Genomic DNA, 20,220 nt, shown 5'->3' with positions numbered 1-20,220 from the left:
ACGGAGCAGGAGCATAAACCTGTTTGTACGTACGCTGTGAACACAACTGAACAACAATCACGGAATTACGCACACCACACAGTTTACATTACTGAAAAAAGAAACAACATTGAGTCAGGACTGTTATGTAGGTGCCTACTAAAACTGGGCTGACACAACTTTCTGGGGTAAAAGTAGAGTTACACTGGACAGGGTGACAACATATGAACAGACTGGGGAACCTTTCTGTACTCAAAAATCACCTAATATTAATAACAGAATTTCTGAAAATACCTACCTGTCTGTACGTGCGAGGCCAGCTTGTAGGCCAGCTATTTCCTTTTGAGAACCAAAATCGTTTTTGATCAGTGTAATCCTGGAGCAAGAAAAACATGCAACTAGAGAATGTAATATGTAAACATTGTTCGTTACAAGGTTAATGTCCAGACAGAGTAGGTGATTATTACTAACGAAATACTGAAATTTACCTGCGAAAACAAATATATTTACAGTAAGATACAAAAGGTGACAAATTCAAAAGCAGATTGAATTGATAATATTTCTCGGTAAATAAGTTACAGTACTTATCCGATTACTGCTTGCATGAAGGAGCTATACCAAATGAATCGAGAGTTGCTATAGTAACCCATGTGGAAAAAGGAAGGGGTGATAAACCTAAAGCCGAAATTACAAGACAGTCAGTTTGACATGTGTTGCGTGTATGATTCTGGAAAACATTCTTTCTGATTATATTAGACATGTCTGTGAAATTAATAACCGATTCGATAGAAGGCAGTCCGAATTTAGGAAAGGTTATTCCACTGAAGCTCAACTTGCAGGATTCCAGAATGATATAGCACGTATCTTCGACTCAGGAGGTTAAATGGGCTGTATCGTGATTGACATATCTAAGACGTTTGATATGTACGATAATAGGAGATAACTGGAAAAAATGAGTGCAATTCGACTAAGAGAATCAGTGACTGAATGAGTGGCTACATACCTAGCAAATATAACTCAGAGAATTAGAGTAGGTGAAGCGTAATCTGATTCTGTAATCATTACTAGGGGAATTCCACAGGCAGTATTATTGGACCTATATGTTTTGTTATATGTATGATATGAGTAAAGAACTGGAATGAGAAGTGAGGCTTTTTGAGGATAATGTTATACTGTATAGAGTGGTGCATACGTTACAGGATTGTGAGTGACTGCAAAAAGACCTCGACAATGTTGCAAGATGGACAGCAGGCAGTGGTGTGATGATAAACGTGTAGAAAAGACAGTTTGCGAGTTTAACTGAGAGTAAAAGTCCTCTCCGTTTAAATTACTGCGTTTATGGGATGAATTTCCCTTATGGGGTTCACTGTATGTACCTAGGTGTCGTTATAAAGAAAGACCTTCGTAGGGGCAATCACATAAACGGGATTGTAAATAAAGGGTACAGGTCTTTTCACATGGTTATGAGGGTTTATATGGGCTGTAGTAAGGATGTAAAGAAGAATGTAAGACTCTGCTATGACCCCAACTAGAGTATGGTTCCAGTGTACGGGACCTCCGCCAGGATTATTTGATTCTAGAAATAAAAAAACCCAATGAAAAATTGCTCGATTTGTTCTGGGTGATTTCGGACAAAAGAGTAGCATTATAAAAATGTTGCAACGTTCGGGCTGCGAAGACTTGGGAGAAAGGACACGAGCTGCTCGACTAAGTGGTATGTTCCGAGATGTCAGTGGAGGGATGGTGTGGAATGACATCAGTAGACGAATACATTTGAGTGGTGTTTTTAAAAAGTAGGGAAGATCACAATATGAGGACAAAGTTGGAATTCATGAAGACAAATTGGGGCACATATTGTTTATAGGAAGAGGAGATAGGGAATGAAATAGTTTTCCCAGGTTATTGTTCGATAAATTTCCAAATTATTTCCAATTGTTTAAAACATGACTAGATAAACAACAGATAGGGTATATGCCACATGGGCGACTGCTCTAAATGCAGATCACTGGTGATTAATTGATTTCTACATGCAACAATTTGATGATTTGCTAACGAAGGGTTGAAGATTTTGTGGCCTGAAGGCATACAATTAGATAAAGTACGTTTTCTGCATTCAGATGCTGTGGCCTATAAGTTGAAAACATGTCACATGTTTAGCACACGCATTACAACGTGTCGCTGAAGAGAGAGAAGTAATTTTACGAAGGTGAATAATTTAATACCGGTCTCGAAAACCAAGAATAACGGCCGAGAGGATTCGTCGTGCTGACCACACGACACCTCGTAATCTGCAGGTCTTCGGGCCGAGCAGCGGTCGCTTGGTAGGTCAAGGCCATTCAAGGGCTGTAGTGCCATGGAGTTTGGTTTGGTTTGGTTTGGAATAATTTAATAGAGTCAACAAACATAGCCTTTTTGAAAGCCCCAATGAGAGTTCAATATTATAAAGACCATCTGTGGCACGTTGGCTTGCCATCTGATCCTATCTCAACACGATGGCTTCAACCTGTTAGTTTCTGCAATGAACACTTGCACTTGTAGATTAATTTCCTTCTGAGTGGGTAGCAATAAGTACGCGATTCTCAGCTTGCCTTCAGTGAACAGAGTTTAGTAAGCAATACTTCATAACTTCAGAGCAATTTTACTTAGATTGCAGAGAGCATTACAAAACTAGTGGTTATTGGTCTTCCATTTCATGAATCGTTGACAATTTTTGAGAATACATATTTGAAACTGAGCAGTGCCATAGCAGGACAAATCGGCGTCAGAGTTTCCAACAAACTCCATGCAGTCTTGCAAGAAAATCCAGGTTATTCAAGTTTTAAATCTGTTTGCATCCATGCAGTCATTCGTGGAGAACAAGGAATACCCCCGGCAGATATTTTTACCAACAAGTTTTATCTTTTAAAACAGGCACCAGTGTTTTCATGCGATGGTGAAGGTTCCTTCTCAGCCTATATGATAATTTTATCGGATCAGCACCAAAACATCAGAACGGAAAATATGGAAAAGTACTTGGTGTTCACTGCGCATCTTGATATAAAAGGCACCGTGCTAATAACATTGTGTTACTTTATATGGGATATAAAGACTGATTCTATATTATTTTTATTTTGTAACGGTTTATATTTCATTTTAGGACACAAGGGCAACGGAAAATAAGCTACAACGAAAACTTGTGTAATATACTTAGTGATTTACAGTGCATTACATTCTTTTTAAGTATTTGAGGTATTTTGAATAAACCTTTTATTTGACCATTTAGTTAGTAACTATACTTGCAGTCATAATTAGAAAGCAGTAGACAATGTAAATTATCTAAAGCAACTGTAAATTATCTAAAGCAACAGCGAAAACTTCGTCGTAAAATATGGAGGTACTGAAAACAATTTAATTATCTCATATCACAACCGTGAGTCACAATAAAAGGAATATACGAACATCTTTGCAAATGTAATGCATTAATACTACTACATATTTTATTAATGTTACGTATTGAATTACATATTTACTAAAATATTTCAATGACAATTGCTACATTTTATGCACATATAACATCACATAAAAATCCGGCCCTTACCAATAAAATGGTGCTTGAAAGTGCCCTTTCCCAAATATTTTTAAGAACGTTCAGCACACGAAAACAAGGTGTTCAGAAGCCAGTTAATTAGCCATTAACACAAAATCCATCCCTTCGAACACGTGGAACACGTAATAGAGGATACCTACTAATCGTGGTGAATTTCAATTGGATGATGCCGATTACCAATGTTACCCCTGAAACATTCGAATTGTTTGAAAGTTAAGAAGTCAGATATACACTTCCTATTCCCCTGCGTCTTGGCCTCCTTTTACCACTTTCCTGGTGTCGGAACGGGAATGGATCTGGTCAAGTTTTAAGGACGAATACCCTTCCTGATGCCAATGTTATGTGAAGGGATGCAATCAATTTTGCGAATTTGTCACGAGATGGAAACTAATTGATTTTTAGTAGATTCAATTATGGTCCATTCTTACTTCCCTTAGAATGCATCTTCGGAAGAAAAAAATCTGTTTTGAGAAAGTAACTTACCTTTAACTGAAGAATGTCAGTGGAGCTTAGAACGTGTCGCTGAGTAGAACACACAATGACAGTTTTATTTTATGAAATGAACGGTTGAAATCCTTTAAGCCGCCAGCCGGAGATAGCGAGTCATTCCCAAAGCACTTGTCACGTGCAGCTTTCTCCTCTCTCACTCGGACGGGTAGGGAGCGTTCCATCCAACTAGAAGCTGATAGTATTTCATGTAGGTACTACGCTACATTCAGGGCTCGATTTCCAGATATTACAGTACAGAATTTAGGCCAATTCATTTCTGAATCCACGTAATTTTTCTGCCGGTATTTTTAGCAATACATTGTTAATAATTGAATTAATAAAATAATTTAATAATATGTATACTAGCAAACAAGGCAGTGAAATATATCGAGAAATTATTTTTGCACACTTGTATTATACTGCAAATACATGTAATTCGATTTTAAACACAAAATTTTCACTACTATTGTTTTTATTTATCTTCATTTAAGTTTAGCATTAAAATTCCTCTTTTTCATCGAAATCTTTCGTCATCGTTGTAAAGTATAACACAGTACATTTTTTTCGCTCTAAGAAATTAAAATATGCGATTTTCGTTAATTCACAAATGCTGATTTTGAATCTAAAGTTCGTTTTTCTTTATCACCTAACAGGTTTTTGAGAGGACATGGTGTACTACCCACAACACACAGCATAGGTTATATAGTTCGCTGTTGTTTATTTGTGGTTTTCATTTATTTACTATTCTTATATTTGTTTTAATTTCAACCCAAATCATACATAACCCAAAATGTAAAACAAAGGAAATATATTTATTCTGAAATTGTACTTATGTTGTAACTAAGTCTTGTAATAGAAAAATTCTTACCTTCTTAAAGCGTTTTTCCCGAAGCCTTGCGCTTGCAATATGGCTCCGAGACATCTGTGATAAGCTGCCAGCAGTAATCGGCAAGCATGTTGGACACTGATTTCCCTACGTATCACCTTTCCATTTTTATTAAGTCCTGATGGTACCTTTCCCCACCCTCATCACTGACCTCACTAAGGTTCGGTGGGAAGAAATTCAAGTGCGAATTGGGGAAGTGAACTCTAAGGGACATGTTGCATCTCAGTGTTTTGTAAGCATTCAACAAATATTCCACCACGTATCTAATTGTCTGATCTATAGCTTCCCAGAAAATTCACATAAGCCATTTTAAAAGAAAGCCAGGCATTTTTATCAACAGGAATGAGAGTACCCTCGAATGCAGAATCATGTAACAAATCACGACATTTGTGGGCTTATAAACATACCTTCCTTTATTTTTGCTTCACTCTGACTTTGAAATTTTTCCCTTAAATATTGAAATGCCCTTCCTGAATTGTCTATCGCCTCAACAAAAATCTTCATCAACCCCATTTTTAAATGCAATGGGGGCAAAATTATTTTGGCAACATCAAACAGTAGTAAGTTTTTAACAAATCTCTGTCTTAATACTACACTTTCTCTTGATGGCCACTCTAATTTCACAATGATTAACAAGCTTATCTCAACTGTCCCACTCACAGAGAAAACAACTAAATTTTGTGAATCTTGGCTGCATTCCTGTTAGCATACCTATCAGTTTTAGATCCACACAAATCTGCCACCCGTGTTCTGCATAGTTCAAATCCTTAAGAATGTTTCTTTCTCATTAATAGAATAGGCAACTGGGACTGATGTATATATACTATATTTCCGTTATGCAAGAGCACGGCTTTTAAATTCGTTTTCAATGAGTCTTTACATGAAAGTCATTCTTTAGGATCATTATCTCTTCCCAGAGCCACCATTAACCCTTTAACATCATTCTTCTTTTCCTGCCGATTTGGCCTGTGGATTTGGCCCTGTTTTACGGCCGGATGCCCTTCCTGACGCCAACCCTCTATGGAGGGATGTAAGCACTATTGCGTGTTTCTGTGGTGGTTGGTAGTGTAGTATGTTGTCTGAATATGATGAGGAGAGTGTTGGGACGGACATATACACCCAGTCCCCGAGCCAGAAGAATTAATCAGAAGCGATTAAAATCCCCGTCCCGGCCGGGAATCGAACCCGGGACCCTCTGAACCGAAGTTCCAGTACGCTGACCATTCAGCCAACGAGTCGGACAACCCTTTAACATCATTACAGTAAACTAATAGTTCATTTTCTGAAAAAAAAATGCTGACAGATTGTATTCCCGTTCTCTGAACGATATTATTTTTGTGCCAGGTTGTGAAGGGTTCCATTCCTGAATACGAGATGATAAAATCTCGGCTTGAGTTTTGGTTAATATCAAATCTATCGCAAGATGATTTAATTCAGCCTGTGATATCAAATGAGGTTCTGGAGATACATTCAAATCAGGGTCAGATAGTGATAATCGATCAGAAGGGGAATTAGAGCCAGGAGAGTTAGGTTCTTCCTCCAAGGTCCTTTTATCATGTGGCTTTGGAACTGGTAAATTATCGCTGTGTAACAGGACTTGTTGATCGCAAATTAGGATATTCAGTTGCATGCCTATTTTTTAGGTAAAACAAAATACAATAACCATACAAAAATAACAGTCTGTAATGTGGTCATAGGTTCCCTCCATAACATTGGATTCGCATAAGGCATATCAAAATGCGTATCTTGTAGTCAATGTGTTAAAGTTCTTTGTCAATTTGTACAGCACGCGTTCGACGCCCTAAATTTATAGCCCAATTTAGTATACTTCCTGAAATACAGATTGTAAGCCGTCACAAGTAGGGGTGTTATACTTTTGCGCTGAGATTAGTACAGTTTTCTCCACAAACGTAACATAATAAATTGGAAGAATTTTTACAGTGGCGAGGCATTGCAAAGTTATGAGAGTATGTGCTACTAGGCTATATAGGCCACTGGAATAATAACTGTCAAGTTGTATAAACCTAAGTTGTTAATTCTCCTGCACAGTACTTTCATTTGGCTATACGAATAGAATGACAATCACTGCAAAGATTCACTCACAACACAACACCAACTACACAGAATGAGGCAACACAAGACACTGCTTTTTGCTATTGACTGTATCAACCCGAAATTTCCGTATAACCCGACATTCCGGGGGTTTAACATTCCGTTAGAGCAATAAAACCAAGAGGTACAATAAGAAATTTGCTCAGACATGGAGACTATAGCGCCTTCAACTCCCTAAGATTGTAACAATACCGCTATATGGTGAGATACAAATATCTCAACAATGTTAGGTGATACGAAAACACTATTGTTATTTTCGTGACCATCGCGTCAGGAAACATAGTAATTGATATATTTTGTATCTGAGAGCAATTCACTGTTGTACTATGTAATTATACACCCACTAATTTAGTTATAATGCAAGTCGCTTAATATAACCTAACATCATTTCATGAGAACATTTTATGCCTTCTTAGAGTTGAAGATTCCACGCTCCTCTGAGCAACTCTCATGTTCTTCGTCCAGATTGGACCTTATCGTTGTCCTATATAAGTCACCTAGAGGTTTTCAATGTTCCTAATAAATTACAATTTAGTTATACATTACAGTATACGTCTTTACCAAGGTGACTGATGTTCTCTTACTCGATCCTAGGTAACTGGGCCAGTGGTAGCGGTGGGGCGGAGTGGTTGATCCAGGATGCACCCTGTGTTTTCATGTTTAGATATAGGTACACTCATATTCATAAAAAACAAAGCATCTTGAAAGATTAGATGTAGGAAGTACATATTCACAGCACATGTTCATTAGTATGTTCTGCAGAAACGATTAGCATTTCAGTCAAATAGGATCAGCATGTGTCCTGCTGCCTAGTAGGTACTGGGTCCTCCATGGGAACTGATAACTTGTTCCAAGCGCGATGGCATCGACGCGTATAAGACGCGAATGGTGACCTGGGGTATAGCCATCCACGCTGCATTCACCTGGTTCCACAGTTCATGTTTGGTGGTAGGATTTGGGTCACAACGCCGCACCCGTCGTTTCACCATATCCCAGACAATTTCTATCGGCGACAAGTTCGGTGATTGTGTGGGCCAGGCAACAGTCTGACATCCTGTGACAACAAGAAGGCACGTTTTCGTGCAGAAACTTGTGGTGGTGCATTGTCCTGGTGAAATATGCGCCCGGGGTGTCGTGCAGAAAGGACCTGGCTACGAGTCGCCGGATGTCATTAACGTAGGTCAAACTGGTCACAATTTCCTGGACACGCACCAGCTGTGATTTGTGGTTGTACTTAATAGCACCCCACACCATAAGGCCTTGAGTTGGCGCTGTATATCTTGTGCGAATGCAGTCTATGTGATGCCTCTCCCCCTGTCTGCGGTGAACCAAAATGCGGCCATCATTTTCAAACAAACATTCGTCTGAAAACACTATATGCTGTCAATCCTGTCCCCAGTGACGTCGTTCCATATACCATTGCAGTCTAGCATGTTTATGCACATTAGTCAAAAGTAAGCGGAGAAGTGGACAATGCGCTGGTAACCCAGACCGTAATAAACGCCGACGGACTGTCACTCCTGTTAATGTACGATGTGTTACACTGTTCCACCGTTGCGCCAGAGCCGAGGAGGACGCAGATCTCTCCTGCAATACCATGCGGATGAGGTGTTGTCTCTTCTAGTGGGGTGGTCTGGGTGGTGTGATCAGACCCATCTCGTCGTGTTCTCCGGCCTTCTGTGAACCATTCTGTGTTGCACTGTCGACACACTTCGTCACACACGGGCAGCAGTTTTCTGGATGGATGCATCACGTTCTCACATGTCAATAATGAGCCCTTTTCCAAATTCACTCATTTGACGGTACGGTTCTTGCATACATCTGCGAGGCATCCTTTACGCCTGCTCAAGTCACATGATCCATTACCTTCGGTTTATAGCGACAATGAGAGCCGCAGGCACATTTTACCAGTCGGTGGTGGTGCGCCGAGATATCGATTTGGGCCTTGAACCTGAGGGCCGACATCGTTCAAATGCTAATCATTTCTTCAGAACATACTAATGCACATGTCCTGTGAATGTGAACTTCCTATCTTTAGTCTTTCAAGGTGTTCTGGTTTTTATGAACATGAGTGTATTTATTAGTAATTTCTGAATTACTGGTGAACAGTAGTTGCTTATTTGTAGTTTTCCTCTTAATTCATGTTGTTTTGAAATTTCTTCATTTGTATTCCTTCTCAAAGTTCTATTTCCAGATTCCAGGACACAACTTAAATTCCCAGTTCTGGAAAATAAATTTCGTTCTTTTTTCGGAAGCTGAAATGAGGATCAGTTTAGCTGTACTTAAGGTGGAATAGGAGGTTTTATAAACGAATTCAATTCCTTATGCGCATACACTTCTTAATGTGAAATTATTTTACGTTCAGTAAATCAGTATGTATGATAATATAATAGGAGAGTCATAATTCTCGAAAGTATAGTGCCGTGTTCCGCAGGTGGCTTCCAGTTAATGTAATGTGTGCAGATGGTCGTTCCCACTTAGCTGCAATGTTACTTGAAAGTAGAGGAGGGGTGAGAAGAAGGAAAGGAATCTGATAGCGAGGTGTGGGGTAATCGTAAAATTCTCTCCCTATGAGCGATATCTATGATTGCCACAGAAATCTCTACCGCAATAAAAATATGTGCCGTTCTCTCCTGACTTCTTTGACACTTTAGGAGATTGCCAGGCCAATGCAACTCTAGGACGGAGGCTTTCAAATATGCTTGATGATGTGAAAAAACCCTAGAGAGCGTGCATTAGTTTTAACACTCTCAAACGTTTACTGTATTTTAAGTTTTAGGAACGCGTTAACTGACCTCCTCAATTCGATCTTTACTCTTGTATTTATAAAACGAAAAGAAAAAATATACAGGGTGTTAGGTGTATACCTGCAGATATTTCTTCTAGCAATAGAGAACGATGTGACGAACCACTATATATCAAACTTTTAGTAATTCTCGGAAGTTATTTTCGAGAGCAAAGAGATACGATGTTTTTAGAATAGGTAGTATGCCTTGTTCTTGTGAATGAATAGCTTCCCTTTGAGAACAGGCGAGTCACGCGCCATGCGTGCCAAACTGGTTTCTGTTTATGTTTACGTACAACAGCTGAACGCTACCACGAGATGTTACGTAACATCCTTGTCAAACTGGTTTTATGTTTAAGAGCAACTGAGCTACGATAACAGCTGAAGGTGGCTACTACAGTAGCGTATGCCTTGTTACGTTACATTCTCGCCAGACTGGTTTCGTAGTTGTCAGTATTCAGTTTCCGTCTTAGGGGCTTCAGACAACCCTGGTCATCGGTTTCGGACCCTGGATGTACCGAATTCTCAGTGTTAATACTGGTTCATTTGCTGTTATGTCCTTTAAGGGATTGGGATACGTGTGGTCATCAGCCCCGTGGTCTAGTGAGTATGGAAATGACCTGAAAACCTGAATCGGTGAGGGACCTGTACGAGCGTGTGATATAATTATTGGTTGGTATAGGCGCGCCGGGACGTGAAATACAGTAGATCCCCGTTGTGCATTGCGTAAAGGTACAAGAAAGATGGCAGGTCCTTACGCCAACGAAAGCAGTTATGGGATGCCCAAATGAGTAGGATCGGAATTGAATTATCGAAACACATCGAACGTTTAGTTTCAAAGGAATATTGGACATGTTATACAACTACAGTAAATAAATTAAACGTACCTACATTTCGTGCCTCCTTCCGGGCTGAGTTGCTCAGACGGTTGAGGTGCAGGCCTTTTGATTCCAACTTTACAGGTTCGGACGTGGCCCAGTCCGGTGGTATTTGAAGGTGCTCAAATACTGTAGGTCAGCCTCGTGTCGGCAGATTTTCTGGTACATAAAAAGAACTCGTGCGGGACTAAATTCGGGCACCTCAGCGTCTCAGAAAACCGTAGAAGTAGTTAGTGGGACGTAAAGCACTTAACGTTATTATTATTGTTATTATTATTATTATTATTATTATTATTATTATTAGGTCATTAAAAGCTGAAATACGTGGAAGAAAATAGTAAAATATGCGTGGTTTAAGAGGAAACAAGATGAAATGTATGTCACGTGAGTTAGCATCGTTCGCAGTAGTTACCTACAGATTACTATGCGTAAAACGAGAACCAGGTCAAGCTCGTGGGGATGAGTCAGCTGTAATCTCGTATTGTGTATAAACATCAAACATACACACCAATAAATATAAGAAACATAAACAAGGTTACACGTTAGAGACATGTAGCTATTAACCTGAACGCCAGGCCGACGGTCGCTTTCATGAGTACAGATGAGTTATCAAATTATACACAATCTACAGATGTCGAACTTATCTAAGAAGATTCCGCCACAACTATATTACATTTTACTATGATGGTGCTAATAACAAATCGCAGCAGCTATTGGCTTTACGTCGCACCTACACAGATAGGCCTTATGGCGACGATGGGACTGGAACGGGCTAGGACAGGGAAGGAAGCGGCCGTGGCCTTAATTAAGGTACAGCACCAGCATTTGCCTGATGTGAGAATGGGAAACCACGGAAAAACATCTTTTGGGCTGCCGAGAGTGGGGTTCGAACCCACTATCTCCCGAATAATGGATACTGGCCACACTGAAATGAAATGTCGTATGGCTTTTAGTGCCGGGAGTGTCCGAGGATAAGTTCGGCTCGCCAGATGCAGGTCTTTTGATTTGACTCCCGTAGGCGACCTGCGCGTCTTGATGAGGATGAAATGATGATGAAGATGGCACATACACCCAGTTCCCGTGCCAGGAAATTTAACCAATTAAGGTTAAATTTCCGACCCTCCCGGGAATCGAACACGGTACCCCTGTGACCAAAGGCCAGCACGCTAACCATTTAGCCATGGAGCCGGACTTAAGCGACTGCAGCTATCGAGCTCGGTAAATCGCAGCAGATTACGCTACAGCGTGTTGAGATGATGTCGGTAGAATACAGTATACCTGTTAAGACATAAGGCTGCAGTAGAAGAAGAGGAAGAAGAAGGTAACGAGAGCCACATAGTCAAGCAGCACACAGCTGAACAAAGTGCACATTAGTGACACAGACATAAGAGTGGCGTGGTCGCGGGAACTACAGTCGTATTCGTAACACTCTGTTGTAGAAAAATAATGAACTAATATACAGTACGGGCTCCGTAATTCCAGGTGGACGGTAACAAGACTATCTCGAATAGAAAAGTACGGATTTACGAACGTACACGAAAACGCCTGTGAACAACATAATGTACCTATGTTAAACATTACAGTACAACAGTTTAAAAAACAAAAACATACAGATTGCATTAAAAGAAATGTTAAACTTTCTTTTGTAAATTAACAAAACACTCTAGGCAATCTTCTTAAGTTAAATGTTAACTTATAGTTCCTATTTCAGTAATGATGAATATAAAACGATTATTTTATTGAATATTTATACGTGACGACGACGACGATGATGATGATGATGATGATGATTGCTGCCTTAATGTCATCGGCCCTTAAAACGCAAAGTGTCCTCTGTTTTAACTCGTAGGGAATAAGAAATATAATATAAATTGCTGGAAGCCTTTCCCGATAGATTCATGAAGGGCGACCCGTGTTCTGTTCTGCCACACGATACACTAGCAGCATATAATGGTATTCGTGGTATTCATACACTGGCATTATTCAAAATACTACTACTGATGCTACTTCTACGAAGTAACTCGCGTACTAGTGCGGACGATAATTCGCATCTCTGACAGCTGTTATTCAGGTCAAGGTCAGACAGACCGGTTTCATGTAGGGGTGGGGAACCCGTCCAGCGACATCTCCGTCGCTAAGAACAGCAGACAACCGGCATGTGACAGGTCTAGTGCTTTTGTCGAACTGCTTACGTGGAATATTCTCCCACAGTGCGATTTCAATATCATGGTCTTTTGGGAGTCCAACTCGCCGTATGCAGAAACAACCCGTGTTGACGTGTACGTAAATAAAGTTTATTACGTCAACGAAAGAATGCATGGGATAGAATTTCAAAGTGAGTAGTATCGGAATTGAAATGTCAAAACACATCGAACGTTTTACTTCATAAAGTAAGGGACATGTTATAAACATAAATTAATTAAACGTACCTTCCTTTCGTGCTTCTAACCGAAGAGAACATGTTTAAATGTAAATGAGAACCTTCTAGCTTACTGCTGATTTTGCAGTGCCTATTCAACGTATCAAAATAAACGTTGCCAGGCTGAGTGGCTCAGACGGTTCAAGCACTGGTTTCATGAACTTAGCAGGCTCGATCCTGGCTCAGTCCGCTGGTATTTGAAGGTGCTCAAATACGACCGCTTCTGATCGGTAGATTTACGGGCACGTTAAAGAATACCAGTGGGCAAAATTCCGACACCGCGCGTCTCCATTGGCACGTGAAGATTTTTGATGATGATTATTATTATTATTATTATTATTATTATAATTATTGGGCGAGTTGGCCGTGCGATTAGCTTGCATCCGTCGAAAAGCAACTAACAATATTATTATACAAACTGTGTTAGTCTATTATTACTGACTATTATGAAAATAAAAGTTAATCGCCCCAGTCAAACTTCGTAGCTCGTAATCTGTCAGAAAACACTAAAGAAAATTGTGAACTTTTAACAGGTCCGAATTATTATTAATAATATAATTGCAGACATGTCTCAGAAATTACCGAAGCATGTACTTACAAATTGTTTTACGTCGCACCGACACAAATAGGTCTTACGGCGACAGTGGGAGAGAAAAGGGATACAAGTGGGAAGGAAGCGTTCGAAGTCTAATAAAGGTACAGTTCCAGCATTTCCCTGATGTGAAAATGGGAAACTACGGAAAACCATCTTCCCGGGTACCGACAGTGGAGTTCGAACCCACTATCACCAGAATACAAGCTCACAGCTGCGCGCCCCTAACCGCACGATCAACTTACTCTAAGCCCCATTGCCGGTCTGCGTAGCTCGGACGATAGAGCGCTGGTCTTCTGATCCCACCTTGGCAGGTTCGAAGGCGGCTCAGTTCGGTGGTATTTGAAGGTGCTGAAATACGCCAGTCTCGTGTCTGTGGATTTACTTGCATTTAAAAAAGTACTGCTTTACAAAATTCTGGCACTTCAACGTCTTCGAAAACCGTGAAAATTAGTTAGTGGAACGTAAAGATAGTAGTAGTAGTAGTAGTAGTAGTAGTAGTAGTAGTAGGAACATTATTATTACGGACGTTTTAATTAAACGGGTCCGTTACATTACCTATCGGCACTTACTGTCCGGTAATTAGCCTTCTGTCCACCTCTGTGGTATAGTGGTTAGTGTGATTAGCTGCCAACCCCCGTAGGCCCGTGTTCCATTCCCAGCTCCGCCACGAAATTTGAAAAGTGGTACGAGGGCTGGAACGGGGTCCACTAAGCTTCGGGAGGTCAAATGGGTAGAGATGGTTCGATTCCCACCTCAGCCATCCTGAAAGTGGTTTCCCGTGGTTTCGCACTTCTCCAGGCAAATGCCGGGATGGTACCTAACTTAAGGCCACGGCCCCTTCCTTCCCTCTTCCTTGTCTATCCCTTCCAATTTCCCCATTCCCCCGCAAGGCCTACACAAGACCCCTGTTCAGCATAGAAGGTGAGGCCGCCTGGGCGTGGTACTGGTCATTCACCCCAGTTGTATCCCCCGACCCAATGTCTCACGCTCCAGGACACTGCCCTTCAGGCGGTAGAGGTGGGATCCCTCGCTGAGTCCGAGGGAAAACCAACCCTGGAAGGTAAACAGATTAGGAAAAAGAAGAATAAGCCTTCTATTAGAAATGCCCGGCGGCAATTCCATAGTAGACCGAGCTCGATAGCTGCAGTTGCTTAACTGCGGCCAGTATCCAGTATTCGGGAGATAGCAGGTTCGAACCCCACTGTCGGCGGCCCTGAAGATGATTTTCCGTGTTTTCCCATTTTCACACCAGGCAAATGCTGGGGCTGTACCTTAATTAAGGCCACGGCCGCTTCCTTCCCACTCCTAGCCCTTTCCTGTCCCATCGTCGCCATAAGACATATTTGTGTCGGTGCGACGTAAAGCATCTAGCAAAAGAAATCCACAGTAGCTATTGTTCCTTCGAGCAATGTTCACGCATGGTTGCAACTACGGTTTTTGAAATCTGTCTCATTAATAACAATATGACTGAATACTTACAGCCTTTTCTTTCAGTGTCCACCGTCCTTTCATTGACCTGAAAAGTTTATGAATAAGCATAGACAACTCGCATTGTCTATTGTCAGAAATTCATCGTAGACTGTCGCAATACGCTCATTTTTCATTTACTTATTAACTATTTCCTTTCATTTTGTCAGGTTGGATCACTGAGTAATGCCATTGACGTCTTATAAATCACACACAACTACACAATACTTTATTCGCACGTATGTGCTGGTGCGTATCTTCGAGGTCACTGTAAGGATCCTGTGTACATTTCATACAGAGTACCCTAGACCGGTTTTCGAGTACAGCAAGTGGCCTGGCACGTGAGTCATCCTCGCCTACTTGCCAAGCCTTTAGGGGAAGTGCACAACAACATGTGTTGGCCTGCGATAAGAAACAGGTTCAACAAGCCCTAGACTCTGCTACTGTACTTCCACTACGCGTGGACAGAATGACGTAACCGGTATATCCTGCTACGGCCGTTCAAAACACATTAGGTCCTGAAATATTTGGCTCAGTTATGGGCAAACTAATAGGACAAGATAAAAAGTACATAGCATATATTGTGAGATGTCTTTCTCTTTGCCGACTAGCTTAATATCTGCACGTATACACCTAACACCCTGTATATATTTCCGTGTACGTTTCATTGCACTGATTACTAAAGGAAGAAATTCTTATGAATATAGTATTAAATATCATTATTTTACATACTAAAGCACATTGTATTGCATCGAACACAAGTCGAAAATTAGATGCAATATGAGGGGAGTGCAGTGTTTTGGCAAAGTATCTTAAATGCAGCCTCAAACGATTCACCATTACGTCAGATGAGAATGTTCGCCTACCTTCAAGTTAATAGTTCAAATGTCTAACTGTACTTTAAGCTCTGAGTGGTTTACTCTCGGAGTTGTGCATTATATCCTTCAGTTGATTATGCCATGCTTTAAAACAACTCTCCTCTCTATTACCTAAATTCTTAAAGGAAGGTATAACAATATTATTGATATTTATCATGGAATAGCATTCAACTGTATTAAGTGTTCAGCATACCAGTTTCATCCTTTTTTCCATTTTGTACTTTTTAACTTCCACAATGAAAAAATCTGAGCTAGAGATTATAAAATAATATTCTGTACTATTAATTTTGTTTTCCTACTGCATAGATATTAAAGAACGCTTCGAATGCTGTCAGAGACGACAGGGATGAAGACGAAACCTCACGTTGAACGCATGGGGATATTCCAAGAAATGTACTTGTGCTCCTCACCCACAATCACACATCATGCTTTGTACAGTGAAAATGCAGCGTTTCATGACAGATGAAATGGCGAACATTCATCTCGTGTACTGAGCTACCAATGAAAGTGGACGAGACGCTGTTAGACCGTACTGGCAGCGCTTCCCCAACAGATCAGTTCCTAACCATCAAACATTCGCTCATGATCATTAGCAACTACGAGAAACAGGATAATTTAGTGCAGGCACGCGTGATACAGGTCGACACGAAACCTTAAATACTACCAAGAAACAAAGTGTTCTCTGATAATTTCGATGAAAATCGAAATGCAAATATGCGAGGAGTTACTGATCGAGTCGGTGTGCAACGCACGCTTGTGTAAAGGTTGCTATAGGGCTAGCAGCTGCATCATTTGCATCTTAATCACGGCATGGCATTACAACGTAATGATCATTTTCGTCGTGTGGAGATCGTGATTTATGTAGCAGACAGCAGTGCAGCCCTATCTTCCGCGCTACCTTATTTACACAGTTTAATGTTTTTCCGCACGTGGAGAGAAGATTTCAGTTAACACAGTATGCGTGTGTGGGTGGTAGAATATCCACATGACATCATGTTCATCAACAACTGTTCGTGTCGACGTGTGGGCTGGTATCGCGTATGACTGATTGAACCATACATTCTGCCTGCCCATCTCAACGGGCTGATTTATCTCACATTTCTCAGAGCCGTGTTACCAGAAATTCTGAACTATAGATCATTTGATACTGGAAGAAAAATCCAATTTCAACACGAAAGGTCAGCAGGTCAAGTCACCAATACTACACTCAGGCTCATAAATTAAGGATAATTGCATGTTGTGTGCACACAACGTGGCACTACACAAAACTGGCGCTAATAGCATAGGCACATAGTGAACACAAACGAAACATATCTCTAAGTCCACGGTATTGGTGATAAGTTGAGAAAACCGTCCCAAAACATGTGTGCTACAAAACGCCACTATTTCCTGCGCATGTACCCAGACATCAATATGGGATATGATCACCATTCTCACGTACAAAGGCCACACAACGGGTTGGCATACTCTGGATCAAGTGGTCGAGCAGCTGCTGGGGTATAGCCTCCCATTTTTACACCAATACCTGTCGGAGCTCCTGAGCTTCTGAAGTGCCCTAGGGGTTTGAAGACGTGCAGCGATATGTCGACCGAGAGCATCCCAGACGTGCTCGATGGGGTTTAGGTCTGGAGAACAGACAGGCCACTCCATTCGCAGGATATCTTCTGTTTCACAATACTCCTCCACGATGGCAGCTCGGTGGGACCGTGCGTTATCATCCATCAGGAGAAAGGTGGCACCCACTGCACCCATGAAAAGGCGGACATACTGGTGCAAAATGACGTCCCGATACACCTGACCTGTTACAGGTCCTCTGTCAAAAACATGCAGGGGTGTACGTGCACCAATCATAATCCCACCCCACACCATCAAACCACTACCTCCATACAAGTCCTTTCAAGGACATTACGGGGTTGATATCTGGTTCCTGGTACACGCCAGATGATAACCCGGCGAGAATCACTGTTCAGACTATACTTGGACTCGTCCGTGAACATAACTGGGACCACTGTTCCAATGACCATGTACTGTGTTCTTGACACCAGGCTTTACGAGCTCTCCTGTGAACAGGGGTCAGTGGAATGCGCCTTGCAGGTCTCCGGGCAAATAAACCATGTCTGTTCAGACGTCTGTAGACTGTGTGTCTGGAGAAAAGTGTTCCAGTGGCTGTGGCAAGGTCCCGAGCAAGGCTACCTGCAGTACTCCGTGGCCGTCTTCGGGCACTGATGGTGAGATATAGGTCTTCTTGTGGTGTTGTACACTGCGGACGTCCCATACTATAGCGCCTGAACACGTTTTCTGTCTGCTGGAATCGTTGCCATAATCTTGAGATCACACCTTGTGGGACACGGAAGGCCCGTGCTACGACCTGCTGTGTTTGACCAGCCTCCAGTCGCCCTATTATTCAACCCCTCATAACGTCATCAGTATGTGTTCGCTGAGCCATTTTCACCATACAGTCACTATTAGCACGTCGGAAAATATCTGCACACTTACTCGCAGCACCGTACTCTGACATGCACCAACAAACCTCTGCGTATTTGGACTGCTGCTAGCGCCACCGTGCGACGACCGCAGGTCAAATGCACCATATGACCATAACCCGAGGTGAGATGATTTAAAACCGAAATCCGCCCACTATAGCGTTGTTTAACCATGTATCAGCATTATCCTTAATTTCTGAGCATGAGTGTATAAAGGATGGTCTGCTAGGCATATTTGGAAAGGAATGGATGCGTTGGTATGGGCCAATAACCTGGCGGCCGAGATCGTCTGATGACACATGTCTCGATTTGATCCCTTTGTACGCGATACCCGAGATACCCGTTGATTCGAAGGATGAACACCTCGCATGAATTGCTGTAATGGCTGGAGCACTTCGTGACCTACCGAGAGATTTCGACAGTCAGTCTGCTCTTATCATTTAATATTCCCTTCGCCAACAACTTCGAAAACCTCTACCATGAATAGCTAACTTCATTGAACAGACCGGCATATAAAAAATAATTTTGACAGTTATTGAGTCGTTCAGCGTACTCGTTTCTCAAAAATAGAATTTGTATGGCAACCTCAGGCGACAAGTCGGAACGATTGTTCAATCACTGAGGCTAAGCTAAGCGAACTGAGGAAAGGTCAGATTAACCTGAAACTTTTGTTAACTGGTGGTTAAGATGACACTACGTGTGAAATAGGCGAGCTGAAAAACGAACTAAACATTAGTTAGATAGTGGTTAGACTAATGCGAAAGCTGAGCTCAAGGAAATGAAAACAAATTAATTAAATGTCAGGAGGAACTTAGGAACAATGTGAGAGTAAACGTCCTGAGGCAAAGGCTGAAATAAAAGCCGCATAAAGCGATCTAACAGACGAACTGCGCTACTGTAACGTGACTTGCATAAAATGATCTTTACCACTCATAATGTATCTCATTATCTGTTTCTTACTGTTGTGTCGGTTCCAATTGAACTTGAGCCCCATGGAACTGGCAACGGTAACTCTCCTCTTATCGTGAATAGGGACTAGGTGGCACAAATACTGATATTTTTATAAAGATAATATCTCGAGGGCTGATAGTTTAATGGTTTAAGAAGCCTTCACATGTAATACCCGAGTCGTGATTGTAGTGATGTGAGAAATATTGAAGGTATTATTACATGCTTGGGACATTGTGTGACTTTATTACTTCCCCTTCATCGAGCAGCTCACTAGCCTATTTTAAGCAATGCATGGTGTTGCAAAACACCTTTTCGAACTTACACGGAGTTAGCGAACCCAACGACAGAATAAGTATAACACACACCAGCATGACATTTAATAGTATCATATTGGCATGCAGAAAAATTAACTAAATAATTCACCAAAACTAACAATTATTCCTTCTTTTACTTTTAGGGATATAAAATTACTACAACAGCCTCTTAACAAACGTCAAACAATGTCCACTTTTCAGCCTAGAAATAATAATAATAATGGTCTAACTAAAATATCAACTTAACGACAGATTACCACGACATGACCAAATAATACATTAAACAGACAAATAAAATATACCTGTCTTGCTCTAAACATAATCTCAAGAAAAGAATATCATATCCTAAACGTCTTCAAAATGTTGGCAATGTAAAATAATTCTCTCTCCAACAAAAT

This window comes from Anabrus simplex, chromosome 2 (genome assembly GCF_040414725.1).
Source record: "Anabrus simplex isolate iqAnaSimp1 chromosome 2, ASM4041472v1, whole genome shotgun sequence".
Taxonomy (NCBI): Eukaryota; Metazoa; Arthropoda; class Insecta; order Orthoptera; family Tettigoniidae; genus Anabrus; species Anabrus simplex.
This window is presented reverse-complemented; position numbering follows the sequence as displayed.